Here is a 9,965-nt window from a genome sequence, read left to right as displayed (position 1 = left end):
TGACTCTGTACCACAGTATTGCAATAAGTGCTGGAAAGAATTGTAAAGAGCATCTCAACCGATCCTTCTCCCAACCAAGTTAAAGTTCTGCAAAATAAACTAAGTTTTATAAAACCTTCACTGTCTCAACTCTATGGGTTGTAAGGAGGGAGAACGGGGTACACTGACATAAAAGGTAATGAACAACCCAGCAGCTCCCAAGGGAGTAGTGCGCTACATTAGCATTAACAGTGTTTAAATGGATCCGATAAAAAAAACATCCCTTGATTCACAAGAACCGATCCGGGACCATAATATGAAACTCACAGAGAGCTAAAACAAACGTGCCCATCCACCTCTAAGATACTGTTGAGAAAAACGGAAGTACTTCCTATATGGGAGGTGTTATATAGAGGGGACTGTCTATTTTAGGTCTGCCGGTGTCCATTCACCTGTAGGTGGAGCATAACCCAGATAGTAATGTATATAGCCTGCTCTGTGTCTCCTAATGTACAATAAAGAAAATGCATTATTTTAATGGAATAAGCCTTTAAGTTTCTATAGCAATCCTATTATTTAAAAAAAAAAAAAAAACTCTCTCTATAAGTGACAGGTTATATTTGACCAGCTTATCAAGGAAGCTATTTTGGTTTTCTCAGAAATTTGGATTTATTTTGTTAACATGATTGGATTATATGCTTCCAATACTTCTAAATGACTATTGCAATTAATAAACTTAGAAAAAAATGCATGTCATGCAACATCCACAATGCAGCATTCTAATGCATGAACATGAATAATGATCACTATTTATCCAACCTAAACTACAGATTTCTTCCTATTCAGTAAATTGAATCTCAAGCTGCTTATACAGTACAAAAAAGTCAGTTTATTCTTTTCATGTGTATTAAAATGTGGGTCTGTGTCCACTAGAGGGCAGTTTGGTGCATGCAAATTCTTATTTGATTCTAGACCTGTAACTCTTCTTCATTTTATATTTATTTTTATGCTTCTATTAGGAGTACAACTCTGAACGCTGCTCTAAATTATGGAGCTAAACCTCTCTGTGTGTATGGACATCTTGGCTATAATAGATAAAAAAAAAGAAAAACTTTACGGTAAAAAAGTGTTTTTTTGCACCCACGTGCATGCGCTCTTAGGGGGTTATTTACTAAAGGTAAATCCACTTTGCACTACAAACGCAAACTACAAGTACAAAGTGCACTTGAAATTGCACTAAAAGTGCATCCGAGGGGGAAATGCAAGGAAAAAAAAAAAAAAGCATTTTAGCTTGCACATGATTGGATAAAAAAATCAGCAGAGCTTCCCCTCATTTCAGATCTACCCCTCAGATTTACAGCGACTGCACTTCCAAATGCACTTTCAGTGCAATTTCAAGTGCACTTTGCACTTGTAGTTTGCACTTGTAGTGCAAAGTGGATTTGCCTTTCATAAATAACCCCCTTAGACTATTGTCACTGGAACAAATGTCCCCCTCACCTCTTCCTGTCATGATAACATCCCTTTCTGTCTCAGTAACAATGGTCAACAGCAAAAAAAAAAAAAAAAAAAAGGCGAATCTGCCTAGCGAGGGCAGAGAACAAACATTTTGCAAACCCTTTGCCACTGTAAATCTAAAACAAAAAAAATAGTTTTGCATTATATACACTTGAAGCAGTTTACATTAAATAGAAGTGGGTTGGTGAAGTCATAAAATGACTTTAACATTTGAGTATAGCTCTACTGTTAAAGCCCAATGCCAGGATTTAAAAAAAATCTACTCTTTCAGTGGGCACCCCAGCACTGCAAGAGTTAAACACTTGCTATGTCTAGGGGGTACACTAACATGTACTGTTACTTACCCCATCACTTGCTCCAGATGGCTCTGATGCTGCCTCCATCTTCCCAAAGCTCCGGTCTGTGGGGGTCCTTCAGCATCATGTAAAATGCAGGGGTATTAACCCTGCACTGAATGTGGTGGGGCCAATCATGCAACCAAGGCATGAGCAGGTTAGAGAGGAGGCTGCAAGGGACATCTAGGCAGGTTGCCCACAGGTGTATTAGCTAGTTAGTGGCTGGCCAGGCTGAGGGGGGGAAAGAGTTAAAGGTGTATGTTCAGTTCCTGGGCTCTTTGGATCCAGCCTACTTACCAGTGACCAGTTCTTCCTTACTCTTGCTAGCTCAAAGCCATACATGCTGTGAAGAAGGACTGTTGCACCTTGCAGTCCATCAGAGGCATTGAGGTTCTGGAGAAATCCAAACATGGAAAACGCCAAGATGGTGGAGGTATGCCTGAGCAGTAATTCAGTTGTTGTTAGGGCTTAGAAATTTACTCTTTTCACATTGAATTGTAATGTTGAGAGATTCTTAAGGAAAGTTGTATCAACTGTTCTGAGCCTGGTTTGAAGTCATTCAAAAGGGGTGCACGTTGGTTCTGGCATATCAAAATAACCAGGGTCTGTAAGGCACATGTGGGGTATGAAGCTTAGGTGCTGCAACAAGACTACTTGGTAAGTCAAGCAGAGAAGCAGTGTAGTTGGTATCCGTAACCAAGCACCAGCTAAATTCACAAAGCAACCAGTTGTTAGACGTGATACCTGGAAAAATGACCGGTCGTCTGGTAGCGAGGGGGTCGATGCCCTGGCTCCCTTCTTAGAGGTCAGTTTCCAGTAGCAACCAGAACCGAACCCACGTTATGGAGATCTATGACTTGATCACATGGGTACCGAAAGGAGGTCACACATGAGGTCCATGCTATGTGCACAGCGGGAACCCATTCTGTTACAGTAAGTGAGGTACACTGAACTGGGGGGAGGGAGCAGGCTCAGCAGCTGCTCTCCTAATGCAACATACATCAAGTTACAGTGTGTAGTGACATGGAACAGTACTTTCAGAGGAAACTCTGCACTTTATTTCTGTACACAGTGATAGCTCATCTCTAAGTCAGAGAGCTTTCTTAATGTTAGATTTTTCTTATGACCACAATCCCTGCCTGGTCCTAGGCAATGATGAGCGCGCTCCGTGCGAAAGGAGTCCCCCACATGCAGGGTGAGTAGGCCTTGCCGACAGAGCAGTCACACATCTAGAGGGACAAAACGGGCATTTAACCCTTGCAGTGTGTGGGGCCCCACTGCAATAGTAGTTTTTTTTCTAATTCCTGGAGTTAAAGGGGTTGTAAAGTTATTTTTTTTTTTTTTTAAAAATAACAAACATGTTATACTTACCTTCACTGTGCAGCTCGTTCTGCACAGAGTGGCCCCGAACCTGGTCTTCTGGGGTCCCTCGGCGGCTGTTTCAGCTCCTCCCCGCAAGCATTTACCACCTTCATGCGAGCTCCCTCGCACGGTGGTGAGTGCTTGCGGGCGCGCTCCCGTGATACAGCAGGCGGCTATAGCCGCTCGCTGTATCACTCGGCCCCGCCCCCCGGCGCGCCGCGTCATCGGATGTGATTGACAGCAGCGCGAGCCAATGGCTGCGCTGCTTTCAATCCATCCACTGCAGCCAATCAGCGACCAGGCTGAGCTGCAATGAAGCTGACGAGGACGAGGAGCGAAGATTCGAGGCGTCAGGTAAGTAAAACAGGGGGCCTGGGGGCGGCGGTACTGTCAAAAGTTTTTTCACCTTAATGCATAGAATGCATTAAGGTGAAAAAATTTTTACCTTTACAACCCCTTTAAAGTGATATTAAAGTCTTGTTTTTTTTAAAATAACAAACATGTTAAACTTACCTGCTCTGTGCAGTGGTTTTGCACAGAGCAGCCCAGATCCTCCTCTTCTTGGGTCCCTCGCCGGCACTCCTGGCCCCTCCCCTGCCGAGTGCCCCCACAGAAAGCAGCTTGCTATGGGGGCACCCAAGCTAAGCCGCTGCTTATTTTAATGCATAGAATGCATTTATATATATATATATATATATATATATAAAAAAAAACTTCTGCCCTTAGAACCATGCTTTAAAGGAAAAAAATCTCATACTATATTTGGTTGTAAAAAAAATTAAATCCATACCTACAGTACTTCAGCAGCTGCTGAGAGAGCTTTGGGGGACTTACATTTAGGTGGAACCATCGAGTCAACAAATCTGTCAAGGTAACAGTTTGATAACAATATCCTGTATGTGCTAAATTTTAAAATGGAAGCTGCATAGAATAAGATTGACGATTCTCTTTAAATAAGCACATACGTGTTCTGCTACCCACAATCTCTAAATTATCAAAATGGCGGAAGAAAGGATAGGATCTTTACGCAGGCATTACCTATCATAAATGAAACAGAACCCTGCACACTGAATTTCTACAGCTGAGTTTATTTCTTTGCATTCTCCTTTTTTCACACCCTGAACACTTAATAGCTGAGGTCATAAATCAAATAGCCTAAAAAAATGAGGCAGAGAGATGACATGGAGGCCCACCCGGATAAATGAAATAAAAACATTCAATGTCTCCTGAGTCTACTTTACATATTACAGTCCCAGAGCACTAGATTACCTATCTATAGCAGTAGAAAATATTTACTTTTCCTAATGCCACAGCCAGTTTTCAGATGTTTTACTCTCCAGAGCGAGAAAACTCAGCTTAGACCTTTAGAATTTTTACAAGCAACAGTGTGAAGGAGACTGGACTAGCCTATTAACTCTCTGTTTCAATATTGTACTTGAAATAAATATTAGTCCTTTAAAGAGGACCTGAACAAATGAAATTAAATGCTGAAAAAGGGTAAACAGAGGGAAATCCCTATTGCCTGTGGGCATCCTGCAGCTAATATTTTCCCTACTACTACATTTCTATGCCTTGTTCCACATTGTCTCTCTGTGTGGAGGTGGCCATTTTGGTAGAGACAGGGCTTTGTATATTCATGTCAGAGCTTCCCGTTTACTGGTGAACCATTGGTTGGTGGTATTCAATTAATATCCAGATTCACACAACGAATAAAACAGAAGTAAAGAGATCTTTGCATTGTAAGTCTACAGGTACAACTTTTTCTACAGCAATGGGAAAAGTAGTACCATCACCAAATCTTAAACCGCATACACACAATCTGACTTTTCGACGGGAAATGTTCAATGACAGGCTGTTGGCGGTAAATCCGAGCATGTGTATGTTCCATCAGACAATTGTTGTCGGGCTTTCCGCCAACAAATGTTGGCTAGCAGGTTTTAAAATTTTCCACGGACAAATGTGTGTTGTCGGATTTTCCGAGCGTCTGTACACAAGTCCGTCAGACAAAAGTCCAAAGTACAGACACGCATGCTCGGAAGCAAGGACGAGCCAGAAGCGGTTGGTTTTGTAAACTAGCATTCGTAATGGAGAATTAACATTCGTGACGTGGCAAATTATGAAATCTCGAAATTCAGCGCATATTCTCTTCTTTAATGGGATAATAATGAAGCTGCTTTGCTGGTGATACTGATAGAGTTATTGCAAACAAATTTTCAAAGGCTTACCAAAACACCATTATCCCGTAGTTTTTAAGATCAAAGATAAAACTATGTTGGTGTCCCTTGTCAATTTTACATTGTATTTTTTAAAATGTAACTGCCTACTCCCAAAATGTCATTTGAAGTAAAACACATATCCAAGTAGTTTTTTGTGCATTAAAAAAGAAAACAAATAAAATTAGACATGTTATCTTCCAATAGAACCTAACAAAAAGTGCATTCTATGCATCCAAAAATATAGAAAATATACCAAATCAAACCATTATTCAACCCAAAAAATAATGTCAAAGCAATAACTCCAAGGCCAATAATAAATAACACGTTATCTCCTCCGAATCTGCAGCATGGCTGGTTGACGAACAGCCGTTCAGAAACGAACTGAAAAGTGCGAACTGAAAAGTGCAAAATGAAAAGCACGAATCAACACTCACGAAACATCTACTAATACAAAATTAGCAGAAGGAGCCCAAAGGGTGGCGCTAAAGAGCTGAAAAACAGCGTAGTACGTCATTATGTTCGTATTTGTTGGCCGACAATTGTATGGTCGTGTGTATGCAAGAGGCTTTAGTCTAAAGCTCATGAGACTGACAGTCATGGTCATTAGATGATCTTATATGGCATATACGCAGCTAGTGGAGTAGTACTGGAGTGCCTAGGCACAGGAAATTCACTGCTAATTATCAAAAAAAATTGTAAGGTACATTTTATGTGTTTTGCTGAGACACAATTAACATTTTGGATGTTCCCTATAAGATAGCAAATCTTCAAATTGAGTTCAGGTCCACATTAAAAGGTATGTTTAATTTATAGAAGTTAATCCATAGACTGTTTGTCATTGCAAGATATATTATGCTTACAGATTCTGGAGCTACTACTGCAGTGTATGGTTTGTAAAGTAAAGTAAAGCCCTATTCATATAATGTAGTTCTTTGTACTTACCAAACATTTAGGATTTTATTAAAGGAAATTAAAATGATCCCCCTGAATCCTGTTCATAAGCGAAGGAAATAAGCATAAGACTGATAGCAAGTTAGTTTGCCAGCTGCAGTATTACAGACATTATGCAGGTCTGCGATCTGGAAGTGTGAGTTGAGTTTTTGGATGAGATTTGTGGCTTCTCAGTAGGCAACGGTTAAATGAATGAGGGATTTGGTGTATGCTTTTTATTGTCTCTGTAAGACTACTAGGCTAAAGCTACCGACAGGCATGAGATGACAGTCATCCAGTCTGACTGTTGTCCTGTCCTGTATGGTATTATCCCCGCAACTGTGATAAGTAGTACTAGCAGTGTCTGTCAACCCTGCATTTCTCCTCTCTTTTTAGCTATCCACAACCATAAACTGGCCAGGCCAAAGCTTTGTCTTTTATGGAACTCTGCCTTCAGAGGTGCCAGGAACAATCAGATGGTACCTATACAGACCCTTTACATTTATGAGAAAGGGTGAAGGCTACCGCAGTCTGCATGAACTTTCTGGTAGGGCTGCCACTCCTCTAAATGAAAAGGTGCTACATGAAGTGTTTTTTGCATCATATACAGTACAGATGCCCTCTGATTAGCTTCCTTCTTATCTCTTCCAAGCATTTCCAAGTGATAGGAGGCTCATGGCCAGAATCAAACATGTTGGTAGGATTATGCTGGGAACACACTGTAATACTACAAAGAGAACTAGAGCCTGTAAAAAAGGAAAAAGAAATACACAGAAAATTATTAGGATCATTTATGTAGCATCAACATTCCACAGATCTTCACCCGGAACATTTAGCCACTTACATTACTGTCTCTGATGTTAATCCCATTTATATCACAGTCAATACAAACACATGAGCATACTGAGGACAATTTACATACAGGGGGTCCCCGACTTACGAACGACTCCTACTTACGAACGGGCCTCAATATCGGCTGCTTGTGCTCCCTCTATGGTCCTGGATACCTCCGAGCAGCTATCTTGCCACATTCCACACATTCCACACTGCAGTACTTCATGTACTGCATGGCTAGAAGATCCCCAGAAGTGCCATGCCACATTCCTGCACAGGCGGAAGCCGGAACATCTCACATCCCTGCACAGGCGGAAGTTACACTTACAAGCAGCGTTCCGACTTACAAACAGATTTCACTTCCGAACAAACCTACAGTCCTTATTGCATTCGTAAGTCGTGAACCCCCTGTACAAGGTTATAGATAGGGATCAGCTCGATGTTCGGGTCGAACATAAGTTCGACTCAAACATCGTGTGTTCACCCGTTCGTCAAACAGTGAACATTATGGGGTGTTCGGAAAATTTGAGCGCCACAGAACGCCCCATAATGCACGGTGAGATCACCGTGCATTGCTGTATGATGATTGGCCAAAGCATGCACCTGACCTGCATGCTTTGGCCAATCACAGCTCGCTCTGCTGAGAGAGCCATAATTGGCCAAAGGCAGGGTGTCTTTAGCCGCCTTTGGCCGATCATGGTTTAGGGGGACTAAGTCCACGCCCCACACTATATAAGGCTATTTACAGAGTGGCCGTGTGTAGTGTTGCTGGCGTGGACAGAGAGATAGCTTGAGTTAGATTAAGCAGGCAGGTTATTCAGTTAGTGGCAGTAGATTTGATATATATATATATATATATATATATATATATATATATATATATATACAGTCAGTCTAATATATATATATATATATATATTTATATTCAGTATCTCACAAAAGTGAGTACACCCCTCACATTTTTGTAAACATTTTATTATATCTTTTCATATGACAACACTGAAGAAATGACACTTTGCTACAATGTAAAGTAGTGAGTGTACAGCTTGTATAACAGTGTAAATTTGCTTTTCCCTCAAAATAACTCAACACACAGCCATTAATGTCTAAACCGCTGACAACAAAAGTGAGTACACCTCTAAGGCCTTGGGTTACTGGGTCTTGAGGATGGACCACTGGCCAGAACTTGCTCAATATGGAATTGAATAAACATTCAGGGGCAACCACAGTTGGAAGCACTGATCGGGACAGTCTTGAAAGGACAAACAATCAAAAAGCTCAATGAGATAAAATCATGTGCCGATTTAATAATAACATATACTTAGATGAACAGTTATCTAAACCGGTCGGTGATTGTTCCGGCGGCCTCTCGGTCCCTTCCTTGTTCTGTGGCTGTTCCACCATCCTGCCACATATCATTGGAGATTCGATCGAGGCCTCATATTGTCCATCTGGCTCTGCACACGCTGGCTTCCCTCCTCCTAGTGACATAGTTACATAGTTACATAGTAAGTGAGGTTGAAAAAAGACACAAGTCCATCAAGTCCAACCTATGTGTGTGATTATGTGTCAGTATTACATTGTATATCCCTGTATGTTGCGGTCATTCGAATACATGGAATACATGAAGGTTTTGCCATCGCAGCATTGCTTCACCAAGCCAGTCCACCACTGATTGTTGCTCAAGGTACTGTCACAGTGAGAAGCAGGTTTTGCAGTCGCTCCATCTATGCAAGGAGATTTTTAGAAAACTGTTCATCTAAGTATATGTCATTATTAAATCGGCACATAATTTTATCTCATTGAGCTTTTTGATTGTTTGTCCTTTCAAGACTGTCCTGATCAGAGCTTCCAATTGTGGTTGCCCCTGAATGTTTTACTTGTATTCACACCCCTCCTGGTGTGCTCACCCACACAGCTGCTTTTTGGGCTCTTGCTGGACATTTACAAGGTTCCCAGTGCAACATATGTCCCATTTTTCTGGAGCCAGACTGTTTTTGTCATTCAATATGCAATTGAGCTACTAGCCTGTCCTGCATTCAGCGTGCTTTCTGAACGCACATCCAGTGCTGCTAGAGGGTTTGTAACAGATCAAAGAGTGCATCTGTCCACAGACTTCATTGATAGGCTCACATAAAAATGAATAAGTCTTGGATCAGCAGCTATCAAACACCTGCTGCTGATGTAACTGATTGAATTTACTATGGATCTGGAATCCCTTGAAGACTGCCTATGCTGACTATCCTAGTCCTCCTTAATCTTCTTGATGATGCTAGCTTTCAACAATATTTTTGGTCTAGGGCACCACCACCACCTCCCAAGGCCCAATGTTTCTGCCCCTGTTTAACAGGGGCATGTAGTTACAATTTTTGATATAATATTTCAACGCAGGGCCCGTTCCTGCGCCCAACAAGAGTAACTGTGAGGAGTTACAGTGTTGTGGCACCACCAAAACCAAAAGCCCAATTTTTCTGCTCCTGTTTAACAGGAGCATGTAATTACAATTTTTGATATAATGTTTCAACGCAGGGCCCGTTCCTGCACCCAACAAGAGTAACTGTGAGGAGGAGTTACAGTGTTCTGAAGTCCTTAAAACCTAAGGCCCAATTTTTCTGCTCCTGTTTAACAGGGCCATGTTATTACAATTTTTGATATAATATTTCACAGCAGGGCAAGTTTCTGCGCCCAACAAGAGTAACTTTGAGGGCTTACAGTGTTCTGGTACCACCAACACCTAAGGCCCAGTTTTTCTGCAGAGTATATAGGGCAGACCGTATAGTATATATACTGC

This window comes from Aquarana catesbeiana, linkage group LG02 (genome assembly GCF_042186555.1).
Source record: "Aquarana catesbeiana isolate 2022-GZ linkage group LG02, ASM4218655v1, whole genome shotgun sequence".
NCBI classification, from domain to species: Eukaryota; Metazoa; Chordata; class Amphibia; order Anura; family Ranidae; genus Aquarana; species Aquarana catesbeiana.
Note: the sequence above shows the minus strand (reverse complement) of the source record.